Source organism: Rhinopithecus roxellana, chromosome 13, assembly GCF_007565055.1.
Source record: "Rhinopithecus roxellana isolate Shanxi Qingling chromosome 13, ASM756505v1, whole genome shotgun sequence".
NCBI lineage: Eukaryota > Metazoa > Chordata > Mammalia > Primates > Cercopithecidae > Rhinopithecus > Rhinopithecus roxellana.
The window spans coordinates 84456481-84470237 of NC_044561.1; the positions used below are offsets into that span (position 1 = coordinate 84456481).

General features: G+C 41.9%; 1 protein-coding gene across 1 annotated transcript in view; it reads right to left on the bottom strand.

The window, feature by feature from the left end:
- Positions 1-4334: 4334 nt before the first annotated feature.
- DTD1 (D-aminoacyl-tRNA deacylase 1) overlaps positions 4335-13757 on the bottom strand; it is a 189467-nt gene continuing 180044 nt past the window's right edge. Inside the window, exon 6 of the mRNA XM_010369849.2 lies at positions 4335-4617. The gene's annotated coding sequence lies outside the window, so the exon portion shown is untranslated. The remainder of the gene's footprint in view (positions 4618-13757) is intronic.

Here is a 13757-nt window from a genome sequence, read left to right on the forward strand (position 1 = left end):
ATATTAGCCCTAATACATGCCACCCAAGTCTTAATCAGTGGTGGAAACAGTCTTAGAACTGTTTGTTTCAATTCGACATTTAAGTTAACAGTAAAAGACTGGTGAACAATAAATGCATCCTAAAACCTCCAGAAGGAAAGGAGAATGTTTTGTGGAACATTTGTTTGTGTGTGTGTCACAGTTTATTGAAGTTATTAGTTTTTAACATCAGTTCTTATTCATCAAAATCAATTTGACCAAACGTCTGTCACAAGATTTTGAGACCTGTGAAAACAGTGTTGAATGAGGACAAAAAGGTCCAGGGTGACAAAATTAACCTAAAATTACATTTTGCATGTAGGAGGGAACAATGTTTTTTAGTGATTGTTTTCATTCATTGGGTGAAAGCAGAGGCGTTGAGTTAGATTTAAGTGATCACCCCTAAATCACTGTCAGACCCCAGAGAGCCAAGTGAGCTCCCCCAGGAACCAGTTGGACATCAGGGGACAGTGGGCATTGTTGCCTGCCTGGCACCTCCTCCGCTTTTTGCCACAGTGTCTGTCTTCTCCTTTGGGTGCTCCCTTCTCGCCACCCCCTGTGATCCTATCAATCAAGTTTCTGCCCACTTACCCACCGAAGCCCTGGGAACATGCCCCAAGTCAGGCCAGTGCTCCCCAAGAAATGTGAATCTTGAGCCAAATGACACAAAGAACAACAACAACAACAACAAAGTCAGTAAAAATAAAGTGGTTCCCGTGGTAGTCCCCTCAAATGACTGTCCATCAATCCCTACTTCAGAGACTGCCCCCCACCCCTAGAGCTGCCCTGTTCCTGATGCTTTTGAGGTCTCATTGCAAAACTCCTCCACCAAGCCTGTGAGCTTTCTGACGCCCTTCTCATGGGTGGCTGTTCTGTTTAAGTTGGCTACAGTCTGTTTCTGTTGTTTGCCACCAAAGATCACTCGCTGGCATGCCAGTGCTGTAGTTGAGAGAGCCTTGCTTTTTTCCTATTGGGGCATGTTTTGGTTAATTCTTGCTCACCAGATCATGGGGTATGGTAGATCATTATAATAATGGCCCCTTATGAGTCCATGCCCATTTACAATGTGGCATTGCTCTCCCTCCCATCAAGACTTCACCCTTGGAGTTTATTTCTGTACCTCCCTGCATATGAGCTGGCTTTGTCTATTATTTTAACTAATAAAATATCGTGGAAGTGATGTGTGTGGTTTCATGAGTCTAGGCCTTAAAAGACCTTGCTGCAGCTTCCATCTTCAACTTCTTGGAACCCTGAGACCGCCATGCTGTGGGGAAGCCCATGCTGGCCTCCTGGACCATTAGAGGCCATTTAGAGAACTGAGGTGTCCTGCAAACAGCCAGATGTGTGAGTGAGGGCATCTTGGACTCCTCAGCCCAGCTTAATCATAAGATGATAACAGTCATGTGTGTGCACCCAGATGAGACCAGCAGAGAAACTACCAAGACTGCCAACCCACAGAAATGTGAGAAATAATTAATGGTTGTATTTCAAGCCACTAAATTAGCCAATCAATTGATGAGGAAAGAAATGGAGCACAGGACACAGCAGCTATGAAACACTGGTAGTGGTGGCAGCAGCGGCGGCAGCATCATGTGCAGGGTTGGGGTGTGTATATGCATGTGTGCAGGGCAAACTAGAGTGGAAATGGACTCCAGCTGCAAGAAACAGTCAATATGTTAATGGTGGAGGATGTCCAGGTTCTTGGCGTCTTGAACAAAGAATTGGACACAATGCACAAACAAAGAAAGGAAAGAATGAAGGGTTTTATTAAAAATGAAAGTAGACTCCACAGTGTGGGGAGCAGGCCTGAGCGCAGGGGCTCAAAGGCCCTGTTACAGAGCTTTTGTGAGTTTAAATGCCCTCTACTTGGGGCACACCCTATGTAAATGAAGGGGATGAAGTAAGGTTACAAAGTCATATACGGCATATGCCCTTTGGTTATTTCTGTGGTTTACAATAACTAACATAACTATAATTGTGATTGTTAACATATACTTAGATATTAAAATTTTGGAAATCCTACAAAATTTCAGAATATATATTAGTATTATTCACAAAAATGTAACCTAAAGAAGATTGAGCATCATTTTGGCAATCCCAGGTAGCTAAACATGTCAAATGATCCTGTTTACCTCTCTTTTCTGAACATTTCAGGGGCCTTCTGAAGTATTTGAAAAGTCAGGTGCCGGGGAAGACAATTTTGAAACTGAAATTTGATTTTGAGAATTCCAGATGACCACAAGTTAATTTTTTTGGCAAAATCATGACTCAGAAATTTTAAAGAAGCAAAAACCTTATAACCCTTTTGAATTTAGTCAACATGTTCACACAGAGAACCTCTTCTGCAAATTTAATTTTCACTATTTTTCCACAACTTTTTTGAACCTTCAGCTTTATCTAACTTAAAACAATCCTTTAAGCCTCAGCAAAAATTTACATTCCCATGCCTTCATATAACCTTTTACTAAAACACACACACACACACACATTTTACTGTTCTTACACACCTTACAGACAATAAATTACAGAACAGAACTTCCTGAAGTTGACAATCATGCAGTAGTTACGTAAAAAGAGGTCCCTAATCTTAGGAAATACACATTAAGGTATTTAGAGGTGAGTAGCTATTAGATATGTAAATTACTCTCAAGTATGAAGGTAATTTATCCTTGGATGGGTTCAGGAAAAAATGTACATATGCAAAGAGGGTGGAAAGAAATAACAAATGGAGGAAAATGTTAGCAACAGGTAAATCTGAATAAAGTACATAGGATATATTTTGTACTATTCTTGAAACTTTTCTGCAAGTTTGAAATTGTTTTCAAATGAAAAGCTTTAAAGTAAACTTTTAAGTCATTTATCATAGTAGCTTGTAATCCTACATCCCTAGATATCCAGAGATTTTTCTCCTTATTTTTAATCTCTTCCATATTGTTGACCCCAAAATGCCAAAAGCCAGTCTGTTATTCTTGTTAATATAGACTGATTTTCAGAGTGGTGAGTTTACTAAAATGGGTGATCATCACCTTGAGGAGAGAGGGGCATCTGAAGCAGCCTGTGTAAGGAAATTGACCCCACTAGGTGGAGCCAAATGGGTGCCAGAGTTGGGGGGATCATGATTATGCCCGGGGTCGTCACTCTCCAATCAAAGCACAGCCACTGCTTGGCTCCCTCTGGGATTCACCTTTAGGCAGGGAGGGCTTCCTCTTTCCATGTCCTCATGCAGAAGCAGCCCTCTTCAGGGAATAGTAGGAAATGTGGGGAGAATATTATTTGCCACGAGAACATCATTTGGAAATGTGGAGAGAGCATTATTTGCCACGAGAACATTATTTGCCATGAGTTCTCCACGAGGTATTTCTGTTTCCTTGTTGAGCAGCAACACTTGCATCGATGTGTGCCAGAAAGAAAACCAAAAACTGAATAGAGTCGCATAGCCAGGGAGTCTCAGTAGGCCCCTCTCATGCTCTCTCACTCCTGATCTGACCTCAGCCCATGGCTAGTAAAACCCATATCTGGAGTCAAGGGTTTGGAGAGAACACAGCCATAGCAAGCACAGTCCTCCACTTCCAGCTCCCTGCTTCCCTCCACTGTGACAGCATCAGTGAAGCAGCTGGTATCTCACTGTTCCTGTTCACAGGAATTATTGCCTTGAAGCCTCACAGCAACCTAATGAGGGAGGCATGGCCACCGTACAAATATGAGAGATGCAGAGGTCAAATGACTTGAAAGGGTCAGGCCTCTAGTAACTTGCACAGGATGGAAGCCAGACCTGGTTCTGGTAATGCTGAGCTCTGGGGCATAAAGTTTCCCACTTCATGTACCAAGCAACCCCCACTGATCATTTCCTTGAGTTCCACCCCATTTATTATACCACAGAGAAGGCAAAGCCTATCCCTGTGCATGGCCCAGAAAAGGAAGACAAGACCCTTAGACCAAAGCCCATTTTCTCTGGAATACCACCAAACATGGTGGAGGGCCTGGAGTGCTGGCATTGCCCTCAGATACTGCTCCAATGTAACTGAATAACCTGTTAACGGACAATAAGACTAAGATGAAAAAGGCTTGCAAGGTCTTGAATGGGGCATTACGTCTGCATACTAGGCCTTTCTTGAGATTCTCAGGATACTCTGCTTCTCCAGGTTTGTTCTCTAGGTACACCTTGATATAAGCTGTCTGCTGTTGCCTGGACATCTCCTACATGTCCCAGACCACCAACCAAGCTTCCCTGGAAACTCTCCTGAGCTATCCCTTCTACCAAAAGCTTGGGAATTCTTGCTGGATCACCTCAGGAGACCTTGCTGCCACCCGTACTGAAGTACTCTCCACATTGTTGTGGCTGCATGTCTGTCTGTCCGTCCATCTTCTCAGCCGACTATAAATCCTTTGGTCAGGGCTCAGTGACATTTGTCCTTATGTGTCCAGAAACTAGCACAGTAGCCAAAATAGACTGTTGAATAAATGAATGAACAAATTAGTGAGCCCCAGGATTCTTAGTTTTGAGCCATGGTCCAGTCACTTTCTTTGATCTTGAGCAAGTCAGTTGCCTTCTAGGTGGCCTCATCTGTGCAGTGGTGAAGAATCTTCTCTGGCACATATCTGTTCCAGAAAAAAAGTAGCAACTGCTAGAGCATTTTCACATTCAAGATACCATTGCCATGTGTATTATCCTTATGGTTTTAAGGAAGAAGGGCTTGATCGAAGAGCTTTGTAAAGTGGAAGGCACAATGTAAAAGCTAGTACACCTGTGGTTCTCAGCCTCAACTGCTCATCAGAGACACCTAGGAAATCTCACTGGTTTTGGATACAGCCTGGGCGCCAGGATTTTCAAAACTTCCCCAGGTGACTGTAATATGCAGCTTAGATTGAGACCTCTGGTAGACTCAGACATGTGATGCTTGCCACTCTCCTGTTCGGAATAGACTAAAGCAGTGGCTCTCAAAATTTAGGCACATTACTATTAGCTGGAGGCTTGTTAAAACCGAGATTTCTGGAAGGAGGGGGCAGAACAAGATGGCTAAATAGAAGTCCCCAGCGATCGTCCCCCAACCTGTTTGAAATTCTTGTTCCCCAGTGCCGTAACGAAATTGCACTTGAACACAAATTTAATTTACTCATCAAGGCCATTTTTACTTTCTGCAGAAAGGGTACACTCACCAGCAGTTTTGCCACAAGAGTGCACCGGAAAAAGGAGACAGGGCTATTTATAACTTAAAGTGTCCACCCTACTTCTGTGTCTGGTTTCCATTGGCTGGAACGGGACCTCACATTTCTGTATTTGTCCCAATTGGCTAGCAACTTAGAACTTTTTTAAAAAGGCAAAGTCAGAGGAGAATAAAGGAAGGCGGAAGTAATTTGTGGAATGCTGAGAAAGGTAAAAACACCTTCAAATAAGGAAGAGGAACAGACTATGACCTAATGCTTGCTTGGGCCAGTGTAAGCGTGCCAGGGCAAATATTTAGGCTAAATTCTGGGAGCTAAAAACATAAAGTACATTGATTTCTTTATCACGGCTAGCAGATGTTTAAGAATGTTAGCACAGGTCTTTGAATGAATTTTGCTTCTAACAGAAGTTACCATTTACTCCTAATTAAATGGGGAGGCAAGTCTTTGAAGAGGACCCTCTATTTTACTTTTTACAATTCCCCCTCTTTTTACTTCATAATTCCTCTTCAAACTTGTTTAATATGTTTTGACTTAATTGCTTTTTTTGTCCTTCTAAGAGAAGTAATTTTTTGGCTAGCAGATATTTTAAAACGTTAGCACAGGTCTTTGAATACATTTTGCTTCTAAGAGAAGTTCCTATTTATTCCTAGTTAAATGGGGAGGAAAGTCTTTGAAGAGGAACCTCTACTTTACTTTTTACACACACAACAGAGGAACACGAAATTGAACAACTATCAACACAAAAAGACATCTTCATAAAAACCAAAAATCAGGTAAATGATCACAATACCTGGTTTAAACATCATATTAAGGAAAGAGGCACTGAAGAGGGTAGGAAAGACAGTCTTGAGTTGCTTTTATCACCCCTCCCCTATCTCCTGGCAGTAGCCACATGGTGCGGAGAGAGAATCTGTGCACTAAGAGGAGGGACAGCGCAGTGATTATGGCACTTTGCATTGAAACTCAGTGCTGCCCTGTCACAGTGCAAAGCAACACTGGGCAGAAATCAGCTAACATTCATGGAGAGAGCTTTTAGACCAGCCCTAGCCAGAGGAGAATTGCTCATCCCACCAGTTGGAACCTGAGTTCCAGCAAGCCTCACTGCTGTGGGCTAAAGTGCTCTGGGTTCTAAATAAACTTGAAAGGCAGTCTAAGCCACAAGGACTACAATTCCTGGGCAAGTCTTGATGCTGTGCTGGGCTAGGAGTCAGTGGACTTGATGTGCACATGACTTAGGGAGGCAACAGCTAAGGGAGTATTTGCATGTCCTCCCTCAACCCCCGGCAGAGAAGCTGATAACTCCAGGAGAGATTCCTTCTGTCTGCTTAAGGAGAGGAGAGGGGAGAGTGAGGAGGACTTTGTCTTGCAACTTGGACACCAGCTCAGCCACAGTAGACAGGGCAACAGGCATTCTAGGCCCTAGCTCCCAGATGACGTTTCTAGACACAGCCCAGGCCTTAAAGGCCTTCAAGGGAAGGACCCAGTCCTGACAGGATTTATGACCTGCTGACTAAAGAGCCCTTGGACCCTGAATCATTGACAGTGGTAGCCAGGCGGTACTCACCACAGGCCTTGGGTGAGACTCAGAGCCATACTGGCTTCGGGTGTAAATCAGCATACTGCCGACTGTGGTGGCTATGAGCAAAGTCTATTTCAGCTTAGAAAAGGAGGGAAGAGCAAAGGGGATTTTCTCTTGCAGGTCCACCACAGTGGAGTAGAGAACCAAGCAGGCTCCTGGGGCTGCTGATTCCAGGCCTTTGCTCCTTGACAGAATTTCTGGACCTGCCTTGGGCCAGAGGGGAGCCCATTGCCCTGAAGGGAGAGTCTCAGGACTGGCAGCATTCACCACATGCTGACTGGAGAACCCTTGGGCCTTGAGTGAACATCAGCAATAGCCAGGCACTATTTACCGTGGGCTGTGGTAGTGATGGCCATAAGAAGGGACTCCTCTGCTTGAGGAAAGAAAAGAGAAAGGTGGCAAGGACTTTGTCTTGGGGCTTTGGTGCCAGCTCAGCCACAGAAGAATAGATCACCAGGTAGATTCCTAAGGTTCCCCACTCCAGGCCCCGGCTCCCAGTCAGCATCTCTGGGTTGGTCCCAGGCTTGGGGAACTCATTGCTCTGAAGTAAGAGACACATGCCTGGCTGGATTTGCCACCTGCTGATTGTGCAGCCCTTGGGCCCTAAGTGAACATCGGTAGTAACCAGGCAGTGGTTACTGCAGGCCTTGGCAAGACCCAGTGCTGTGCTGGCTTTGGGTGTAACTCTGTTGTGGTGGTCATGGCGGTCCTTGTGTCATCCCACTCCCAGCTCCAGGCAGCTCAGCACAGGGAGAGACTTCATTTCTTCAGGGGAAAGTAAAAGAAAAGAACAAAAGTCTCTGCCTGATGATCCAAAGAATTCTGGATCTTACCCAGGATTACCACGGCAGTACTTCTATGAGTCTGTAAGAGCCACAGCATTACTGAGTTTGGGGTGCCCCTAAAGCAGATATGGTTGCAGTGACCAAAGACTTAGATCACAACACCTAAGCCCCTTTGAATACCTGGAAAGCGTTCTCAGGAAGAAAGGGTAAAAGCAAGCCCAGACCACAAAAACTATCATCAATACCTAACTCTTTAATGCCTAGGCACCAACAAACATCCACAAGCATCAAGACCATCCAGGAAAACATGACCTCACCAAATGAAATAAATAAGGCACCAACAATTAATCCTGGAGATACAGAGATATGTGACCTTTCAGAGAATTCAAACAGCTGTTCTGATGAAGCTCAGTGAAATCCAAGATAACACAGAAGAGGAATTCAGAATCCCATCAGATAAACTGAACAAAGAAATTGAAATAATTAAAAGAATTAAGCAGAAATTCTGGAGCTGAAAAATGCAATTGACATATTGAAGAACGCATCAAAGCCACTTTCTCTTTCTGTCTCTCCCACCCTCCCTCCCTCTCTCCCCTTCTCCCTCTCTCTTTCTCCCTCTTTTGAGACAGGGTCTTGCTCTGTCACCCAGGCTCTCTCTATCTCTCTTTTGAGACAGGGTCTCGCTCTGTCACCCATGATTGCAGTGGTGCAATCATGGCTTACTGCAGCCTTGACCTCCTGGGCTCAAGTGATCCTCCCCACTCAGCCTCCTGAGTAGCTGGGACTACAGGTGTGCACCACAGTGGGCTAATTTTTTGTCGTTGTTTGTTTGTTTTGTAGAGGCAGGGTTTTCCCTTGTTGCCCAGGCTGGTCTCAAACTCCTGGCCTCAAGCAAACCACCTGCCCCAGCCTCCCAAAATGCTAGGATTACAGGCAGGAGCTGCCACGCCCAGCCCAGAGTCTATAAACAGCAGAATTGATCAAGCAGAAGAAAGAATTAGTGAGCTTGAAGACAGGCTATTTGAAAACACACAGAGGAGACAAGCAGAAAGAATTTTTTTTAAATGAAGCATGCCTACAAGATCTAGAAAATTGTCTCAAAAGGGCAAATCTAAGAGTTATTGACCTTAGAAAGGAAGTAGAGAGAGAGATTGGGGTAGAATGTTTATTCAAAGGGATAATAACAGAGAACTTCCCAAACCCAGAGAAAGACGCTAGTACTCAAGTACAAGAAGGTTATAGAACTCCAAGTCGGAGACGATGGGGTTTTCTAAATATACAATCATGTCATCTGCAAACAGGGACAATTTGACTTCTTCTTTTCCTAACTGAATACCCTTGATTTCTTTCTCTTGCCTGATTGCCCTAGCCAGAACTTCCAACACTATGTTGAATAGGAGTGGTGAGAGAGGGCATCCTTGTCTTTGTACCAGTTTTCAAAGGGAATTTTTCCAGTTTTTGCCCATTCAGTATGATATTAGCTGTGGGTTTGTCATAAATAGCTCTTATTATTTTGAGGTACGTTCCATCAATACCGAATTTATTGAGCGTTTTTAGCATGAAGGGCTGTTGAATTTTGTCAAAAGCCTTTTCTGCATCTATTGAGATAATCATGTGGTTCTTGACTTTGGTTCTGTTTATATGCTGGATTATGTTTATTGATTTGCGAATGTTGAAGCCCAAAATCTCCTTAAGCTGATAAGCAACTTCAGCAAAGTCTCAGGATACAAAATTAATGTGCAAAAATCACAAGCATTCTTATACACCAGTAACAGACAAGCAGAGAGCCAAGTCAGGAATGAACTTCCATTCACAATTGCTTCAAAGAGAATAAAATACCTAGGAATCCAACTTACAAGGGATGTAAAGGACCTCTTCAAGGAGAACTACAAACCACTGCTCAGTGAAATCAAAGAGGACACAAACAAATGGAAGAACATACCATGCTCATGGATAGGAAGAATCAATATCATGAAAATGGCCATACTGCCCAAGGTTATTTATAGATTCAATGCCATCCCCATCAAGCTACCAATGAGTTTCTTCACAGAATTGGAAAAAACTGCTTTAAAGTTCATATGGAACCAAAAAAGAGCCCGCATTGCCAAGACAATCCTAAGTCAAAAGGACAAAGCTGGAGGCGTCACGCTACCTGACTTCAAACTATACTACAAGGCTACAGTAACCAAAACAGCATGGTACTGGTACCAAAACAGAGCTATAGACCAATGGAACAGAACAGAGTCCTCAGAAATAATACCACACATCTACAGCCATCTGATCTTTGACAAACCTGAGAGAAACAAGAAATGGGGAAAGGATTCCCTATTTAATAAATGGTGCTGGGAAAATTGGCTAGCCATAAGTAGAAAGCTGAAACTGGATCCTTTCCTTATTCCTTATATGAAGATTAATTCAAGATGGATTAGAGACTTAAATGTTAGACCTAATACCATACAAACCCTAGAAGAAAATCTAGGTAGTACCATTCAGGACATAAGCATGGGCAAGGACTTCATGTCTAAAACACCAAAAGCAACGGCAGCAAAAGCCAAAATTGACAAATGGGGTCTAATTAAACTAAAGAGCTTCTGCACAGCAAAAGAAACTACCATCAGAGTGAACAGGCAACCTACAGAATGGGAGAAAATTTTTGCAATCTACTCATCTGACAAAGGGCTAATATCCAGAATCTACAAAGAACTCAAACAAATATACAAGAAAAAAACAAACAATCCCATCAAAAAGTGGGCAAAGGATATGAACAGACATTTCTCAAAAGAAGACATTCATACAGCCAACAGACACATGAAAAAATGCTCATCATCACGCGCCATCAGAGAAATGCAAATCAAAACCACAATGAGATACCATCTCACACCAGCTAGAACGGCAATCATTAAAAAGTCAGGAAACAACAGTTGTTGGAGAGGATGTGGAGAAATAGGAACACTTTTACACTGTTGGTGGGACTGTAAACTAGTTCAACCATTATGGAAAACAGTATGGCAATTCCTCAAGGATCTAGAACTAGATGTACCATATGACCCAGCCATCCCACTACTGGGTATATACCCAAAGGATTATAAATTATTCTACTACAGAGACACATGCACACGTATGTTTATTGCAGCACTATTCACAATAGCAAAGACTTGGAATCAACCCAAATGTCCATCTGAGACAGACTGGATTAAGAAAATGTGGCACATATACACCATGGAATACTATGCAGCCATAAAAAAGGATGAGTTTGCGTCCTTTGTAGGGAGATGGATGCAGCTGGAAACCATCATTCTTAGCAAACTATCACAAGAAGAGAAAACCAAACACCGCATGTTCTCACTCATAGGTGGGAACTGAACAATGAGATCACTTGGACTCGGGAAGGGGAACATCACACACCGGGGCCTATCATGGGGAGGGGAGAGGGGGGAGGGATTGCATTGGGGAGTTATACATGATATAAATGATGAATTGATGGGTGCTGACGAGTTGATGGGTGCAGCACACCAACATGGCACAAATATACATATGTAACAAACCTGCACGTTATGCACATGTACCCTAGAACTTAAAGTATAATAAAAAAAAAAAAAAAAAAAAAAAAAGAACTCCAAGTGGGTTTAACCCAAATAAGACTACCCCAAGACATTTAACAATCAGACTTCCAAAGGTTAAGGATAAAGAAAGAATCCTAAAAGCAGCAAGAGAAAAGAAACAAATAATATACAGAAAAGCTCCAATGCATCTGGCAGCAGACTTCTCAGTGGAAACCTTACAGGCCAGGAGAGTGGCATGACATATTTAAAGGGCTGAAAAAAAACTTTCATTCTAGAATAGTATATCCAGTTAAGATATCCTTCAAACATAGGGAAAAAATAAAGACTTTCCCAGACCAAAAAAAAAAAAAAAGAAAAGAAAAAGCTGAGGGATTTCATCAACACCAGACATGTCCTACAAAAAATGCTAAAGGGAGTTTTTCATTCTGAAAGAAAAAACATTAATGGCCAATAAGAACTCATCTAAAGGTAAAACAAAACAAAACAAACCAACAAAAAAAACTCCCTGGTAATACTAAGTACAAACACAGAATATTATAATATTGTAATTGTGGTATATAAACTACTTCCATATCTTGAATAGAAAGACTAAAAAGGGTCCTATCAAAAATAATAACTTTTCAAGATATAAACAGTATAATAAGATATACATAGAAACAACAAAAAGTTAAAAAGTGAGGGGACGAAGTTAAAGTGTAGAGATTTTATTAGTTTTCTCTTTGCTTGTTTGCTTTATGCAATCAGTGTTAAGTTGTCATCAGTTTAAAATAATGGGTTATAAGATATTATTTGTAAGACTCATGGTAACCTCAAATCAAAAAAAACATACAATAGATACACAAAAAAATAAAAATCAAGAAATTAAAACATCACCTGAGAAAATCACCTTCACTGAAACGACGACTGGAAAGAAGGAAAGAAGAAAGAGAAGACCACAAAACAATCAGAAAAACAAACAGCAAAATGGAATAAGTAAGTCCTTACTTATCAATAATAACATTTAATGTAAATGAACTAAAATGCCCCAATAAAAAGACATAGAGTAGCTGAATGGATTAAAAAACAAGACCCAACAATCTATTACCTACAAGAAACACACTTCAGCTATAAAGACACACATAGACTAAAAATAAAGGGATGGAAAAATGTATTCCATGCCGATGGAAACTAAAAAGGAGCAGGAGTAGCTGTTCTCATGTGAGACAAAATAGATTTCAAGACCAAAACTATAAAAAAAGACAAAGAACATTATTATATATTTATAAAGAGGTCAATTCAGCAAAAGAACATAACAATTCTAAATATACATGCACCCAACACTGAAGCACCCAGATATATAAAGCAAATATTATTAGAGCTAAAGAGAGAGACAGATCCCAATGCATTAATAGCTGAAGATTTCAACACCCCACTCTCAGCATTGGACAGATCACCCACACAGAAAATCAGCAAAGATAAATTGAACTTAATCTGCACTACAGACCAAATGGACCTAATAGATATTTACAGAACATTCCATCCAATGGCTGCAGAATACACATTTTTTTCCTCAGCACATGGATCATTCTCAAGGATAAACCATATGTTAGACCACAAAACAAATATTAAAACATTCAAAAACATTGAAATTATATCAAATATCTTCTCTGGCCACAATGTAATAAAACTAAAAATCAATAACAACAGTAATTTTGGAAATCATATAAACACATGGAAATTGAACAATGTGCTCCTCAGTGACCAGTGGGTCAACAAAGAAATTAAGCAAGGCCGGGCGCGGTGGCTCAAGCCTGTAATCCCAGCACTTTGGGAGGTCGAGACAGGCGGATCACGAGGTCAGGAGATCGAGATCATCCTGGCTAACATGGTGAAACCCCGTCTCTACTAAAAAAATACAAAAAAACTAGCCGAGCTAGGTGGCGGGCGCCTGTAGTCCCAGCTACTCAGGAGGCTGAGGCAGGAGAATGGCGTAAACCCAGGAGGCGGAGCTTGCAGTGAGCTGAGATCCGGCCACTGCACTCCAGCCCGGGCGACAGAGCGAGACTCCGTCTCAAAAAAAAAAAAAAAAAAAAAAAAAAAAAAAAAAAAAAAAAAAAAAAAAAGAAATTAAGCAGAAAAGTTGGCCGCGCGCGGTGGCTCACACCTGTAATCCCAGCACTTTGGGAGGCTGAGGCGGGCGGATCACTAGGTCAGGAGATCAAGACCATCCTGGCTAACACAGTGAAACCCCGTCTCTACTAAAAATACAAAAAATTAGCTGGGTGTGGTGGTGGGCGCCTGTAGTTCTAGCTACTCAGGAGGCTGAGGCAGGAGAATGGCGTGAACCCGGGAGGCGGAGCTTGCAGTGAGCGGAGATAGTGCCACTGCACTCCAGCCTGGGTGACAGAGCAAGACTCCGTCTAAAAAAAAAAAAAAAAAAAAAAAATGAAATTAAGCAGAAAATTTAAGAATTTCTTGAAACACATGAGGATGGAAACACAACATGCCAAAAACTGTGGGATACAGTGAAAGCAGTACTAACAGGAAAGTTTATAGCAATAAGCATCTACATCAAAAAAGTAGAAAAACTTCAAATAAACAACCTAATGATGAATCTTAAAGAAATAGAAAAGCAAGAGTAAGCAAAATCAAAAATTAGAAGACAAG